This window comes from Xenopus tropicalis, chromosome 8 (genome assembly GCF_000004195.4).
Source record: "Xenopus tropicalis strain Nigerian chromosome 8, UCB_Xtro_10.0, whole genome shotgun sequence".
Lineage (NCBI taxonomy): Eukaryota > Metazoa > Chordata > Amphibia > Anura > Pipidae > Xenopus > Xenopus tropicalis.
In genome coordinates this window covers 117085086-117103516 of record NC_030684.2, presented here as the reverse complement: position 1 = coordinate 117103516, position 18431 = coordinate 117085086, and positions in this window count along the sequence as shown.

The window sequence follows — 18431 nt, the reverse complement described above, 5'->3', positions numbered from 1 at the left end:
AGTTGGTGCTTGAAACGTTGGACCTTTTTTTCTAAATAAACGCATTATTTTTTTGCAAAGTCCCTGTGTGTGCTGCTCCCTGTCTCTATATATATATATATATATATGTATATATATATATATACACACATACATGCAGCTTGTTTAATTCAAAGGTTGAGTAAACACACAAACTGACGCTTTCTGTGGTTACAGAAATAATGACACAAATGTGAGGAATATCTTACGTATCAACATAAAAAACACCCAATATATCTCTAGCACAACAGCAATCTCTTCTTTTGAGTTGTTGACCCCAAAGACCTGGATTGATGGAGATTGCTGGCTGAGGTTTCGGGAGTCGAGTTCAAAGAGGTCCTTCTGAGCTCGATGGAGGCCGAACTGGTCATTAAGGGCTAACAAACATGTTCCAGATGAAGAGAACATACCCACAGTAAAGGAAATTATGTAGCCAAGGGGCAACCAAAACCTCTGCCCTCCCTCATAAAAAAAAACAAAACAATAAGAACCATTGTATGATTAACGGTGAATTCTGGACCACAAAACAAGAGTGCTGGGTTGTGTCTCTTTTTTTTCCAATTTAATTGTAAAGGTCAATTTACAGAGTTCTGCTACCTGTCCCCTGATTTATGATGTGCTAATTTCATTCTTGAAAACATACCCCCAAAACTTTAAGCTGTTTAGTTAAAAGAACCATTTTCATTTTATTACTTTGTTTTTCAGAAAAGGCACTTATACTTTTAACATGGGATATTTGCTTCCGCTGGAAGAGATGGAGGAGGGAACCGGGAAATGGATGGAGACATTTCAGCAACAACAGATCCTTTTTTTTTTTGTTAATTTGGTTCTAATTGTTGTCAGACGGTTGAAAACAAAACAGAGAAGTTATTGATATCACAGGCCATGTTTTCCTGTATGTTTTTACTATAAACGGAATAATATAATGTTTATGGGACATTAAAGTTTTCAGTAGCTACTATTTAATATGTTTATTGCCAAAGAGGATAAAAACGTTCGAAAGCTAAAGAATACAACAGAAAGATTATGCATTAGGATAAATAGGGTATGTAAACGTTTGTAAGTTCCAGTAATTTAGTCCTATTTTCATTTATGTACAGTAATACACAGGTTAGCTAAACAGGACAGCTAAATAGTATAAGAATGAGATGTTTAATAATGACAAGATTTGGGCTTAATTATAGTTACTACATATGGTCAACAGTTGTTCCCCAAATGATGATCAAATTACGTGCCAAAATAAAACATACTCATCAGTATTATTCTTGTGTATAATAGTCAAGGCAGAAGTCAACATTTACCTAATTTTACTCAGACATATCCCTCTAAATTGTCTTAATCATTGTTTACTGCTATTCCTGAACCTTTATACATTCCCAGGAGTTTATAAATCTTCTACCTGCATTTGCTTCCATGCTTGGTTGCTTCATGAAGCGGCAGGACCACAATGAACAGTCTCTACAATTATAGACTTTAGAGAAGTGGGCATTTTTGGAACAAAATCAGCTCTATCTGCAGTGGTTGATGGATGCAAGTTAAAGTGGCCATACAAGGGCAGATTTAAGCTGCCTATTCAGGTCTTCAGACCAATTCGGCAGTTTATCTGCCCTTGTATGGAGACCCCCAATGGGCCTACATGATCTTTTCTGTCTAAACTTGGGCAGATGTCGATCAGGCAGGTTTCATTTTTTTGCTGGATCATGATCGCTTTGGGTTCATTGATGAGGTCCTTGCTCCAACGTGTCCTATTTCCATTGTTGTAGTTCGATAATTTGGCCCAAGGGCCATTTTTCCAGTATCTCCTTAGGTGGGCATTATTACGATATCTCCTTAGGTGGGCATTTAAGTGGAAAGATTCACTTGTTTGGTGACTTCACCAAACAAACAGACCTTATAGTGTATTGCCACCTTCACAGGTTGGCATTTCAGGTGTGTCAAGTAGGCAATGGCATTTCTCCACCAGTACAAAAATACCAGCCGAAAAATAAGCTTGAACAAAAAGAAATGTTGGCAAATAAAAAGAAAAAAGATCTGTAATGAGTAAAATGGTAATTAATGGTTCTACACAGGGAACACACAATTATAGTTGTGCCTATGAAAATACTGGGTATCCAGCAGAGCTAGAGAGGCCATTAATCAAATGCAGGGTACAGTGTTAAGTGCAAAAAAATAAGAGGGAAGGAAAGCAAAATGCCATGCTTTCTTATGCTCATCTCTGCACTTTTAATCTGGAACTGCATGTCTCCAAGCCATACTGCTTAGCCTGAATTTGGCAGTGCTGTATTTATTAGAGGTGGGCATGGAGGCAGCATGTAGGTGTCCTGCTATCCATCCCATAAATTGATCCATCCCATAAATTGTGCGTTATTCAGACACGTAATTTAGGGATCACTGGTGGGGCCACACTAGGTATGGTTAGCATGGTACAAAGCCATTGGATGATAATAAATTATAATGTACACTTAAATATTTGGGATTATAGTAAATGTAGTGAATGTTTTATCCTTATCTGTAGAGGGGTCATTGCATTAGGAAGTTGCGGTCTATCTAAAACTTCCAATTTTTGTATTGCCGTGTACAGGATTGTAAGAACAACACTGCCTTTCAATCTTAAAATCTTATAGTCGATTAAATCAGAAACAAATAACAAAGAATTTGTAAAAACAAAGCAAAGTTTTCCATGTGTATAGTGAAGATTTAAGAATTATGAAACCACCAGTACTGATCATTTACTAATATTATTTAACATCTCATACAACTCAAAACTGCTAATTAGCTCACATGGAACAAATTGTTCAGAGCAATTCTGGACAACAGTTACTTATTCAATGTACTCACTATAGTCCTTGCTGTGAAAGTCAGGTTATTTGTATTTTGGCATTCCAGTCCATCCATGCCATCCCACAATTGGCGTCCATGTACTTAGCCATGCTGAACTGATTTCCCACAAGAGCAAGGACATTAGAGGCAGCTGTATTGGCAGAGAAAAAGAAAAACCCTCTCCAAATTGCCATTTAAACACAGTAGGGGTCATTTATGACTGCAAGTGAAGTGAGCACGTGCAGTTTCTAGTACAATCGTCATTGCGGCTGAAAATTAGAGCACAATCGGACAAAATTGTGCTGAATATTTTTTGTTGAATCAGTTTGGGTATTCAATGTGCGACCATTGATGCAGGGCGCTGAAAGAACTCCTCTATGTTAATAGGTGCAACTATGCTGGGTTCGGAATGGGAGGCAGAAAGGGCTAAGTGGTGCAGAGGGCAAATATATGGCAAGAAGCGCCTCTAATGATGGGGGGACATCTGGGCTACGGCAATCTCTATAAAGAGGTGCAACGAATGCCTCAGCACTAAATAAACAAAGCATAATATATACAACTTGGTGTCAGTTGCAACTAGATTTTAGGACTTAACCCTAAACTTTAGGTATTTTAATGAACATATACTAAAATGGCTTATAAGTTTTGGAGTGCTGCATTTGTTGTGCTATTTTTAAGGTTATTATTGTGTTTTAGGCTATTGGACACCTAATTTCATGTAAGTAGCAGGTGCTATAGTGCAGTGCTCCAAACCACCCCTACAATTTTGGGGTTTCATGCAAAAAGTAAAAACAGATAAAATACAATACATAATTACAATGAGGTGATTATTAAAAATCTTGAGATGCTCTCCAAAAAGATATCCCAAGCCAACATGTTTCTGTCTGCCAATAGCCATTTTACAGGGGTGAAGTGGATATTGGCAGACATCTGTCTAACAACTTTCTATAAAAAACTTGAAATTCTTGAATTTTGGTACATAAGCTTGCCAGCTTCTTGCTTAGACCTATGTTTGTTATTGCTGGTTCTAAATAACTAAATGATGATGATCCACCAACTAAACAAAGGAAACTTCAAGTTGTACTCAAAAGTTTTAAATTATAGGGCTGTAAAAGTAAACACAGTAGGTACAAAGTAGGGCTCATTTACAACCAAAAGTGAAGTTGCAAATTAGAATCGAGTGCAGTTGCACCTATTGACAAAGAGGAACCCTGGATCTTCCACCACCTCTGGACCAGGAGGTAGCACCATGGTTCCCTCGGTGTCCTGCATCAATGGGCGCCATACACTTGCTTGTGAAGATCGCATGTCCATTGCTCATACACCGGAAATCATGTCAACCGGACTATGAAAATATTTGGCCAACACAACGCCTCTTGTCATTGAAGAGATGTTTGTATTCTGGGAAAAAATGCTGCATTATGGTGAAAAAATGGCAATTACTCACCAATTTCAAAGTGAGACTGCACTTTTGCTCACTGCACTTGCTGTTGTAAATGACCCTTTGTATTCATAAATAACCTGACATAACATATTTGTGCAATGGCAGGTATATTGTACATATAAAACACAAACTCAGTAACTATATTGTGCAGAAGAAGCAAAAGATTTTTGCCAAGCATTGCTTCTCCAACTGAATTTTTTGGAGTATTTGGAGTCTGACATCTGAAGCTGCTAAATCATGGGTTATCCATATTTTTAGACTTTATTTTTCAAGATACAAAGAGCATGTGGTTCCCACAGTGTAGGAGGAAAGCATTTTTTTCTGAAGCCCCTAATGGTTAAAAATGTTGGCTTCCATCCCAAGCAAAAATATTTTGGCAAGGTTACCTGTTGTTTCTTCATCTGTCTTAACGAAACCAGCATATTCATACTGCAGATATGCTTCCACACTTTCCATATTATATTTATTATTTCTAAAAATTGCAAGTAAACTCGCACTGGAAAAGCTGTTCCTGTGTCATATTTACTCAAGCACAGTTCATTTAGCTTGACATTAAGAAAAAATGAAGGTCCCATGGCACACAACCGCAAAACTAAATGGTATCTGTCATTTAATGCCTTACTTGCCTGTATGGAACATTTAGGAGATGTTTTGGCTGGAGGCATGTAATCACTCTCTGTTCTGAGTGTCAAGTTCTTTGATGGTGGCTGTTCAGGAAGGCAGCATTGCAATGTTTAACTCAAGGATTCAGTAATGTAAGCAGAAGTTACTAGACCTTCAACTGGACCCTTGTCTCCTAAACCCAATGGGAAATGATCTGGTTTTGTCACAGGACCTTCACCAGTCCCTTTATTTTGGGCCTTCCAAAACACTCTGGATCTGCTGTCTCTATTGCTATGACCCAGACCACAGCTTGACTGTTCTATTTTTATCTACTGTTCTTGTCTGAGTAGTGGTGCTGAAAGCTTCCATCTGCAAAACCTAAGTACAGAGGGAAAAGGAAAGTGCTTATCATAACTGGCAAAAAAGAGCTTATTACTTAAAGGGGTTGTTCATCTTTAAGAAATCTTTTAGTATGATGTAGACTGTAGAGTAATATTTTGAGACAATTTGCAACTGGTCTTCATTTTTTATTGGTAGTTTTTTAATTTGTTTAACTTTTTGTTCCACGGTTCTCCAGTTTGGAATTTTAGCAGCTATCTGGTTGCTAGGGTCCAATTTACCTTAGTTACCAGGAAGTGGTTTGGGGGAGGTGACTGATATATGAATAGTAGAGGGGGCTAAATAGAAAGAAATACAGGTATGGGATCCCTTATCCGGAAACCCATTATCCAGAAAGTTCTGAATTACGGAAAGGCCATATCCCATTGACTCCATTATAAGCAAATAATTTTAATTTTATAAAATGATTCCCTTTTTCTCTGTAATAATAAAACTGTACCTGTACTTGATCCCAACTAAGATATAATTACCCCTTATTGGGGCAGAACAGCCCTATTGGGTTTATTTAATGGTTAAATGATTCCCTTTTCCCTGTAATAATAAAACAGTACCTGTACTTGATCCCAACTTAGATATAATTACCCCTTATTGGGGGCAGAACAGCCCTATTGGGTTTATTTAATGGTTAAATGATTCCCTTTTCTCTGTAATAATAAAACAGTACCTGTACTTGATCCCAACTAAGGTATAATTACCCCTTATTGGGGGCAGAACAGCCCTATTGGGTTTATTTAATGGTTAAATGATTCCCTTTTCTCTGTAATAGTAAAACAGTACCTGTACTTGATCCCAACTAAGATATAATGAATCCTTATTTGAGGCAAAACAATCCTATTCGGTTTATTCAATATTTAAATGATTTTTAGCAGACTTAAGTTATGGAGATCCAAATTATGGAAAGATCCGTTATCTGGAAAACCCCAGGTCCCGAGCATTCTGGATAACAGGTCCCATACCTGTAATAAAAAGTAACAACAAAAATAAAACAGTAGCCTCCCAGAACAATAGTTTTTGGTTTCTGGGGTCGGCAGCCATTTGAAAGGTGGAAAGAGTCAGAAAAAGAGGCAAATAATTCAAAAACTATAAAGGATAGAAAATGAAGAGCAATTAAAAAGTTGCTTAGAATTGGCCATTCGATATCACAATAAAAGTTAACTTAGAGGTGACTTCTTGTGACCAGTTCCTGGCTTGTTGCCTTCTCTGATTGGTCTTTAGAATGGTCCTATAAGCATTTATGCTCTCATTGCCCACTTTCATAGCTTGGAAGAAACATATCAAATCAAAACGACACAGTGGTCCATGCATTAACCCAAAAGTAGCTGATTTTCCAAATTAAACATTAAGATAATCATTTCACCAGTGATCTCATTGTCATGGTGTATGTGGTACTATACAATTCCCCAGGGATCTGATCATTTAAAAGAACATCTTTATCAGAGAGAAACAAAACTTGCCCTGATACACGCACCTGTCTGAACTTGAGATACATCAAAATATACACTAAAACGTATAGTTGCCTCCTATTATTATTTTATGTGAAAGTTATTTGCTTTATGATGGTTGCAAATGGTCAGGGCCATGAGGCTGTCAGGATCAGACAGTAAGGACTAAAGTGGAAGCTGACATTGGAGGCAAAAATCCAGTGGTGTGATATCAGAAAGTGTATCAGAACTGTAGACAAGGTTCAGGGAAGGCAGCGATCAGGATAGTCAGGAATAGGCTACTGAAAAAAGTCAGATAACATGGAGCCAAATTGTGCATCCCAGAACATAGTAATTAAGAACTAAATCAAGAAGGCCTTCATTTTTAATTTGGCACCAAAAAGCAATGTGTCCAGTCAACCAATATTGAACCACTGGGTCCTTCAGAACAGAAGTCTTTGGCTGCAAAAGCAAAGGTGCTGTGCGGTATGCTTCCTGCTAGTTACGCCACTGACTATATCAGACATAGTGATGTCATGTCTTAGCACAGAAGTAGCTATAATAATGTCAGTGAATCTGTACAACCTTGCATCTAACTGTCCTGTCCATTATTTCTTTAAAGTCATTTTGTCATTCTACTGCCAATGGATTTGCCACATTAGTGCCACCTAGAACACTACTTGTTCTGCAGAGAGCATTACCATACCTGAGTAAAGAGCCCTAGAAGCTTTCTCTATTTGCTTAAGATAGCAGCTGCCATTTTAGCTTGGTCTTCATAGCTTCCTGCTGTAGCTCTATCCATTATAGCTCACATTACACATTCCTAAGGGAAGGGGGAGGGAATTCTTAGCATTCTTGTGTGGGGAGGGGGAGCAGGAGAGGGGAGAGAACTGAGCAGACTCTGCCCCCCAGAATAAAGGATTTTTCTGAGAAAGGAAATCAGATACCTTAAGAACATGTTTACAAAAAAGGAAACAAGAAATCCTGTGTTTCTTTTGATAGAGGACTGATAAAGCTTACTTAGTTTTTACCTCTCCTTCTCCTTTAAATGAAAAAGAAAACAACTTCTTCTGTCTTTTGCCATTGCTTATGTTCTGGAGTTTTGTTCCATGATATATAAAATTTCATATAAAATGTAATATTTTTGTAAGATCACCCCACCTACAATGTGCCTAATATATCTTATTATCTTTTATACAGAGTAGGGAAAACAAAATTGCTGACATAAGTATCACTTCAACCACCCAGACTGAATAGTTTCTTGAGGAAAACCATGAAGGCCACAATTTTCTTTTGGGGTTTTAACACCTTTGTCATTCCTCCGAAACATCTGTGCTGCAGGAAGAATGGTCCATAAATTAAGATTTCACAATGTAGATGTGTGCTGCGTACTGGCATTTGAGCTCCGAGGACAACGGCAGCCAAAATTGTGCTGCAAAAACAGTTTTTGTTTTTTTAAATAAAGTAACCACCACATTGCTTTTCCCCAACAGAAACATTCTCATTTATAGAATAACAACGTTAGGTTGGGGCTGGATTGTTCTAAAATTGGTGATTATTATGAATAATGCATATTTATATAAGGCTTTCCCAGTTTATGTACAATTGTTTAGTATAACTGTATCAACTACTTTTAGAATTGTAAATACACAAACAAGGCATGGCCGGTACTTACCAAAGACAATGTTGGGAAGATGTATAATAAACAATAATTATAAATATTATCATTATTGTTAACAAGTATTTATAAAGAGTGAACATGTTCTGCGGTGCTGTATAGTATAGAAGATGTACAGTAGGTGCTTTCTATTTAATATAAATGTGCAAGAGTGATACCCTGTGATTGGAAATGTGCAAACTGATTAGTCATGTTTTTAAATCCTATGAATTTTAGGCCTTTATCATCAGCCAAACAATTCTAGGAGTTGAAAGAGCTTCACCTGCATTTTGCACAATGTTCCATGAAATGCCTTGAGAGTGCCAAAAGCAAACAGAATGCTCTGATTCATTGCATTTTCAGATTTCAATAGACATTCCATTTAAAAATGAGTGATAGGGGATGAGCTGTTTTGGGCCAAAATAGTTTAGGGGAATAAAAAAATCAAACAAACAAAAAAAAAAAGAGAAGCAGCAAAGGATAGAGAGAAGGATAGAGAGAAGGAATTTATACAACAGAAATTGTTATATTTATGCTTATATTTATACACTGTGGAGCAAATTGAAAAACACACCAACATTTAAATGAACAAGACAATTGGTAACTAAAACCTGGCACGTTTCTATATAAGTGAAAAGGCACTCATGGAATTTCCATATAGTTGTTCTTGGCACCGCTCAGCCCATTCTGCCTCCTGTTCTGAACTGAGCGCAGTGCCCCTAGAGACGCAGAGGAACCCTTGTGCCTAAAGGTGTCACTCATTTTGATGGTGAGCGTCAGAAGTGATGCCATCAGGACTTGGACATGTTTCAGTCCAAATGGTTTTGATTCACATCAAGCGAATTGCCTGAATTATGGGGAAAAAGTTGTATTCTTTCCTACAACTGAGGGGTCACTTGCAGATCCCCATGTGCAAGAGCTAGAGTGCTAAGGGGTGCAAGAATGTGCCCCATAGTGTTTATCTTAGTGCTTATCTTATTAACAAGCACTTATGGCAGATTAAAATTCTGTAGGATGCAGTATCAGGAGGCACCGGTGAATCCTGTCCCCACCGCCTCTCCTTGACTTTCAAGCCTCTATGAGTTATCAATGTTCAAATTCGAAATTTTTGAGTACAAGTTAAGGAATGGATAGGTGGCAGGAAGGAGGACCTACATACCTCCTACCCCTACCCCCTTCCCTCCCTGGTCTTGCAACACAGACAGTGGTCTAATCAAGCACCTAATGGTCTCTGTGCTCTGTACAAAGGCCTTTGACTTTTCTGCAAAATCAGTGTGCAAAATGTAAAACAAAAAAAGAAAGAAAGAAAGAAAGAAAGAAAGAAAGAAAGAAAGAAAGAAAGAAAGAAAGAAAGAAAGAAAAAATGGCAGATTGGAAGATGAAAAGAAAGAAAAAATGGCAGATTGGAACCTTGTAATTGCAAATGACCCCTTATCCAATGTATACAGCATCATTTACAAAATCCATGGGCTCCATTTTGGAAGCCCTAAGAACTGCACCTCTAGGAACAAAAGTGAAGGCAGGGTTTAAAGTGCAAAAAACTTTATCCCCTGCCCAATGTGGTCTCACTGGCCCACACTGTTAAACAAAAAAGAATATCTCATTTTACCTTGCGGTCTTAGGTGTAATTACATTTTTAATAGTGAATAATGTTCCCCCTACTGTAAAATACAAGGATATTATAAGTCACCGAGGAGTCCCATAACCGTATAAAAACATAAACCAACCCTTCAAGTCATGTAGGTTTTTTATTTCTTATGTCCTAATATTTTTTTAAAAACTTTTTCATATACTACTGCCTTCCTGTTTACTATGAAAGTTTAACCACTTGGTATTTTGATATGTTATACCCATGAACTGGGGTGTATAGTGATATACCTCCATATACTCTACTTCTTTGATAAGCCCAAAAGTGGAGTGCATTATTAACATTATTAACTATAATACACAAGGTTAAGTAAGTCATGTGACATATGTCATGTTACATCACTAAGCATTGATTATAACTGATGACACCACCAAGCATTATTTATAAGGATATCCTAAGTTTGCCCAGGAGCAGTAACCCATAGCAACCAATAAGATACTTGCTTTCAAACAGGTGATCAGTAAATCCTGTTCACTTAATCTGTACTTTGTCAAAGTAAATAGTTATGTCTTCATTATTCTGTAGTTCTGGGGTCAGTGACATGAAACACATCTTATTTCAACTTCCATGAATGACCTGCTTTGCACACCCCAGTAGACTTTTCATTAAACAAACAAATGAAGCATGCATTTTTCTATACCCCATAAAATACACGCATTCCCAGATTCCCACAGACAGTCATTTTAAGCATAATAAAACCATCATGATAGGCTTTAAATAATATGATATACTGCATTCCCAGGAGCCTCGCAATCTGTTTCCTTTCATCCATAAACGCTAATTGATAAACTGTAGTCTTCTTTCTGCTAGGGGTCTTGTCTAAGACTAGATAAACAGTCACCTTAGCTTGGTATCAGTATTAGGAGACTAGATTTATGGGTTGATAAAGTTTACCAGATGCTGTAAGGTGCTCTTTCAATAAAGGGTAAGAGGTTTTTTTTTTTACTGAAATACCACCTTTCAACCAGCTATGAATTGAGTTCATCTATTTATAAAGTGGGGAGATAATAATGCCTACTATTTGTCCATATTTCATCCAACTTGGAACTGACTATTTATAAAGCTTCCAAATGTGTCTCTTAAAGTTGGGGGGATGTATGTAGAAGTCTTTTTAGATGTAGTAATGGAAATGGAACTCAAAGTAGTTACATTAATTTCAGTATTAAACATCAGTGTTTTAGTGCCTCCTCCCCTGCCAGGATTTCAAATGAGGCAGAAAGGGAAGAACCGTTGAAGCTGGATTTCAGCATATAAAAATGGTATTTATTCATACTTTTTGTAGGAACAGATTATAATGATAGGTATATTAGGGATTTCAGTGTTAGACTTTTTAATATCTATTATTATTGGTTCGGAAGCTGAAGTGCCCCTTTAAACAAGTTATATTATTAACATTTATTAACATTTATTTATAAAGCGCCATCATGTTCCGCAGTGCTGTACAATAAGTGGGTTTCATACATTGGACATACAGAGTAACATATAAAGCAATCAATAATACAAGAGGTAAAGAGAGCACAGGCATAATTCAGCATTCTTTCCAAGCTGGATAGTTTCTTACTAGACTAAATTATACATTCATATATACCTAGCTAATACATTTATGGATGCACTCAATTTAACATTTGGTTTGGAATTCTCTCTTATTGTAGGCCTTTCTGCAGTATTCGGCTAAATTGTACAATTTTAGCCAAAAAGAAACCAACCCTTCAAGTGATGTAGGTTTTTTTTTTTCATATGTTCTAATATTTTTTTAAACTTTTTCATATACTACTGCCTTCCTGTTTATTATGAGAGTTGGTATTTTGATATGTTATACCCACGAACTGGGGTGTTTAGTGATATACCTCCATATACTCTACTTCTTTGACAATTGATTTTCATTTTTATTTCCACACTTCATTTCTGAGGCAAAAACAAGTTTTTGTTTGGCATTATTAAAGTCCTATGAACTCAAAGGAGAAGGAAACAATCATTGGGAAGGCTGCCAAAAGTTAGGTGATTGTATTCACTTAACTTGGGGATCCCCAACCTTTTATAACCATGAGCTACATTCAAAAGAGACTTGAACATGTAAAGGTAAACAAAGGTCCAGGGCCGGATGGGATTCATCCCAGGGTATTAAATGAGCTGAGCGCTGTGATTGCCAAACCTCTTCACTTAATTTTTCAGGATTCATTGAGGTCTGGCATGGTGCCAAGAGACTGGCGGATTGCTAATGTGGTGCCGTTATTTAAAAAGGGATCCCGTTCTCAGCCTGAAAACTATAGGCCTGTTAGTCTGACATCAGTAGTAGGAAAATTTTTGGAAGGGGTAATAAGGGATAGGGTACTTGAATACATTGCAGTTCACAATACTATTAGTTTGTGCCAGCATGGTTTTATGCGTAACAGATCTTGCCAGACTAATTTAGTTGCCTTTTATGAGGAGGTGAGTAGGAACCTTGATGCTGGAATGGCAGTTGATGTCATCTACTTGGACTTTGCTAAAGCGTTTGATACAGTACCTCACAGAAGGTTAATGATCAAATTAAGGAATATTGGCCTAGAACATAATATTTGTAATTGGATAGAGAACTGGCTGAAGGATAGAGTACAAAGAGTGGTTGTAAATGGAACATTTTCTAATTGGACCAGTGTGGTTAGTGGAGTACCGCAGGGGTCAGTCCTTGGTCCTTTGCTGTTTAACTTGTTTATTAATGACCTGGAGGTGGGCATAGACAGTATTGTTTCTATTTTTGCTGATGACACTAAATTGTGCAAAACTATAAGTTCCATGCAGGATGCTGCCGCTTTGCAGAGCGATTTGACAAAATTAGATAACTGGGCAGCAAACTGGAAAATGAGGTTCAATGTTGATAAGTGCAAAGTTATGCACTTTGGTAGAAATAATATAAACGCAAACTATCTACTGAATGGTAGTGTGTTGGGGGTATCCTTAATGGAGAAGGATCTAGGGGTTTTTGTTGATAACAAGTTGTCTAATTCCAGGCAGTGTCATTCTGTGGCTACTAAAGCAAATAAAGTGCTGTCTTGTATAAAAAAGGGCATTGACTCAAGGGATGAGAACATAATTTTGCCCCTTTATAGGTCCCTGGTAAGGCCTCACCTTGAGTATGCAGTGCAGTTTTGGGCTCCAGTCCTTAAGAAGGATATTAATGAGCTGGAGAGAGTGCAGAGACTGCAACTAAACTGGTTAAGGGGATGGAAGATTTAAACTATGAGGTTAGACTGTCGAGGTTGGGGTTGTTTTCTCTGGAAAAGAGGCGCTTGCGAGGGGACATGATTACTCTGTACAAGTACATTAGAGGGGATTATAGGCAGTTGGGGGATGTTCTTTTTTCCCATAAAAACAATCAACGCACCAGAGGTCACCCCTTTAGATTAGAGGAAAGGAGTTTCCATTTGAAGCAGCGTAGGTGGTTTTTCACGGTGAGGGCAGTGAGGTTATGGAATGCCCTTCCTAGTGATGTGGTAATGGCAGATTCTGTTAATGCCTTTAAGAGGGGCCTGGATGAGTTCTTGATCAATCAGAATATCCAAGGCTATTGTGATACTAATATCTACAGTTAGTACTAGTGGTTGTATTTATAGTTTATGTATGTGAGTGTATAGATTGGTAGGTGTGGGTTAGATGTGCTGGATTTACTTGGATGGGTTGAACTTGATGGACACAGGTCTTTTTTCAACCCTATGTAACTATGTAACTATGTAACTATGTAACTATGTAAATGGAAAAAGTGTTGGGGAGTAACACAAGCATGGAAAAGGTTCCTGGGGGTGCAAATAAGAGCTATAATTGGCTATTTGGTAGTCCCTGGCAGAAGGCTCTGTTTGGCTTTACAATGGGTTTTATGCAACCAAAACTTGCCTCCAAGCCAGGAATTAAAAAATGAGCACCTGCTTTGAGGACACTGGGAGCAACATCCAAGGGGTTGGGGAGCAACATGTTGCTTACGAACCAGTGAGTTGGGGATCACTGACTTAACTGATACCCCAGGCCACTGCTCCTACCAACAGAAAACTGCACCAGCCGGGGGTTCCTCCAGCCTCCAGCAAGCACCATGGAGCGATCCTCTCCCTCCTTCTTCTTTCTTCAAGTGGGTGCCCAAGCGCAGTAGAGTAGACTAAAAAGCAAAACTTGAACAAAAAAGTAGGGTTTTTCAATCTACTGTGCATGGCTTGGCCCTGGGATTTTAAAGAAAGAAGAAGTAGAAGAAAAGGATTGCTTAGTGGTGCTTGCTACAAAGAACCCCAGGCCAGGGCAGTTTTCTGCCAACAGGAGCACAGGCCCTCAGCTCATAGTTCATCTAAAAATTTTGGATTTGTTACGTCTCTCAGTAAGCCAACAGTAAGCAAACGTTGGGCACGTTTTGCATCTAAACACGTTTGGGAAACTTATTTCCTTCCATTATAATATATACTGTAGATTTTCGTCTTTGTTGCTTTAAATATGACACGAAAACTGAAATACCAGCGATGCATCTGTAACCACTTAGCAAGGCTGCAGTACTTTTACCAGTGCGAGATAAATCCACGTGGGACATTACATTTATTTTCTCACAGTCCCAATCATCTAGTTCAGTATTTATATATTTGGGAACATACAGTATAGACATAAAATGCTGACGCTCTGGGTTATTGCTAGAGCAGTATTTAGAAAGACTTCCTCTTCTGAACTGATAGGAACATAGACTGTATTCTTTATCTTTTTTGGATGGGATGTGCTATATTTAGCCTCACTCTAAAACCAACAGGTCACCCAAAGGACTCTCTGTGCGTCATTAAAAGGTAAATAATCCCTGCAGGGAACAGAATTTATCTTTTTAGTCTACTCTGGCTTGTCATGGAGAGATTAGGAAGTGTAGATGGGGAATATTTCAATGAACTCCGTATGCTCACAACTCCCGTTGATTTATTATTTTAGGAGCCAGAGATTCTGTTCAGCATTGCTTCAAGATGTGTGGTTTCATTGCCGCAAAGCAGGGATTAGGGAGATCACAATTAATGGTCAGTGCGAGAAGTATAGGCCCTGTTTCATGTGTGCTATGATGGCCAAAAGTAAACATTTAGAAGGTGATGCAGAATAAAATCAGACAAGAAAAAAAAGGGTGAAAGTTGAGCCTTTCTACACCCTGAGGGGCAGTGTAAGACATTAATAACATGCTGACTTAAATGCTAGAGACTTTTCCACAAGGTTGGTAAATGCACTATATATTGCAGTTCACTTAATGATGACTTTAGGATGGCTATGCCTCAATCCAGTGATCCCCAGCCAGTGGCTCTTGAGCATAATGTTGCTCACCGCTCCGTTTAATGTTGCTCCCAGTGGCCTCAAAGTAGGTACCCATTTTTAAATCTCTGGCTTGAAGACAAGTTTTGGAAGCACAGAGACATAGTTTCACTCCAAACAGAACCTTTTGCATGGCAGCAGTCCCCATGGGGCTACCAAATAGCCAATCAGAGTTCTTATTTAAATCCTCAAGGAACTTTTTCATGCTTGTGTGGCTCTCCAGCACTTTTTACACCTAAGTGTGGCTCACAAGTAAAAAAAAAGTTGGTAATCCCTGTCTCAATGCCATTCCATTCCCACTGTTGGCTTCTCATAAGCTGATTATAACACAATAGTAGGACTGTGGGAACAAGCATGAGATAACAATGTCTTAGACAAGACAGAAGCTGCAAGAGTCAACAACACCTTCATAAAAGTAAGGGGGAAAATAGAAAAGTAAGTATGCCGCTATAATATTATTATCTGTTATTTTTACAGGTATGGGATCCATTATCCAGAATGCTTGAGACTTTGGGTTTTCCGGATAAAGGGTCTTTCCGTAGTATGAATCTGCATACCTTAAGTCTACTAAAAAATCATTTAAACATTAAATAAACCCAATAGGATTGATTTGCCTCCAATAAGGATTAGTTATATCTTAGTTGGGATCAAGAACAAGGTACTGTTTTATTATTACAGCTTTAAATATTTTAATTATTTTATTATAGTATATAGTGGTGTCTAAGGGACATGGCATTCCTGTAATTTGAGGCTTTCTGCATAACGGGTTTCCAGATAATGGGTCCCATACCTATACAGAGAAAAAAATTGTGTCTGTGGGAGATGGCCTTCCTGTTATTCGGATAACTGGTTTCTGGATAAGGGTTCTAATACCTGTACAGCACAGACACATTTTACAATATAGACAAAGTTTACCATACACATGAGTCCCTGCTCAGTGGAGCTTACAATCTAAGTTCTCCATCACATTCACACAATGCACAGACGCACTAGGGCTAATATTAAAAGGATCCAATAAACCTGCTTGCATGCTTTTGGAGTACCTGGATGAGGCCCATGCAAGCACAGTGAGAACCTTTTACAGAGTGAACCAGGGTGGCATATTCTGTGCTGTAAGCCTCTGAAGCCTATATGGAAATAAATGTAAAATAAAAGAATGCCAAAGACTACGGTTTAATGGCCAGTTTTAGGTCTCTTGGTTTCTTAGTTCCTGTATAAAAGTTCCTGACCATCCAGTTTGCTGCCAGCCCTGATCCTGACAAGAATACTGACTAAGAGACTGCTTAGCCTTTTGGATACTGTGCTATTGGACTTTGACCTGTTCTTTAGTGTCAAGCTTCCAACTTCCAACTTTGTAAAGACCATGTGACCCTGACACTAGGACCCAAGCACCGCAGGAAAGCACTACAAAGGACTAAGTCACCATGCAGCATGTCAAGGCCCTTTTCCTTTTCAAAGTAAAAAAGAAAATGTGATATTGAAAGGATTTTTTTTTCTTGGGGGGGATATTACACAAGAAATCCAGAACATTTTGCTCAGCTGAATGCTGTTAGCACATGTCTGTTCTGTGTTAATGTATCTCAAGAGAGGATTTTAATACCTTATATAAACTTGGGTTTTTACATTTACCTTATGCTTCTATTAATGTTCAGTAAAATATGTTGGTGTTTAGTTTGGTGACACTGAGAGGTTTACTGATTTGAACACAAGAGCCATGACTATCCTGTAAATTATACCCTTATTAATGGGGCTTCTGTTATAATCAGTTCTTGGCAATGTCATTTGCGTTAATGCACTGAAACTTGTGCATTATACAAGTATAGGATCCATTATTCAGAAACCTGTTATCCAGTAAGCTCCAAATTATGGGAAGGTCATTTCCCATAGACTCAGTTTTAATCAAATAATTCAAATTTGTAATAATTTTCTTTTTCTATGTAATAATTAAACAGTACCTTGGACCTAATCCCAACTAAGATATAATTAATCCTTATTTGAGACAAAAAAAATCCTTTTGGGTTTATTTAAACATTTAAATGATTTTTTCCATAGACTTAAGGTATCAAGATCCAAATTACAGAAAGATCCCGTATTTGGAAAACCCCAGGTCTCGAGCATTCTGGATAACAAGGCTTGTACCTGTAACTGACAAGTCATCCCCTATTGTAAATTAGGATGTTAGAGGTTAACTTGGCCTTCATGTGTTATGGTCATGGAACTACTCAGTGACTTGTATCACCTGTTGTTAACTATAAGGATATTATATTATTCTTTATATAATATACAAGAACTATGAACAACCAATAAAATATATACTTATACATTGTGATTAGTTATTGCACTGGTTCTTGTGTAACATAGACATCATTAAATGTCTTTAATGTTCCAAAGTTACATTGGGGCTTTATGGCCTTGTCTTGGTCAGGGACCTGCTTTCTGAATTCCAGTTGCCTTACATAATATATATGTTGTCGCTCTATCTATCTACAAATAAATAAGTAAATTCTCTGCATATTATGTGACCATAGATTGCTTAAGCCTACTGCCCTATGTATTTTTATGGACAACAAACTCTTCTATTATTTCTAATAGCTTTACATCTTATGTATTGTAACCCCTTTGTACAGACCAGACCAGCTAGATAGGCTTCAGAGCATGGAGTACTTAAAACTCTAACACACAAGATGGGCTTTCACTATGTGGAAATATCCTTGGGCTGTATTGCAACTACAACTCACTTGGGCTGTGTGCAAAGTAATATAAAGAATGGAAGCCAAAAGGTTCTTTTGTGGTAAAACATAAGTCAACTTGTTTATTGTCCAAGACAATTAGTCCACAGGGTTATTGCAATAATCACTCAGAGGAGTTAGCTGTTGAAGACACAGAGGATAGAGAGAGATGGTGTCCACCGGTTTATCCCACCTCTACAGAGTCTGGGCAGGGTAAAGACAACCAAACAGCAGGGCACCACTATGGAGAGTAGTCTGGACAAGTATCTCAGGTCTCAGATGCAGCCAAAGAGGAGGATCCACCCCTTTGCTTAACACTATATTAGAGTGCAAAGGGAGTGGTCTACCTATAAATAAGGCACAAATGCTAATGATAAACTAGATACATGGGTCTTTGCCC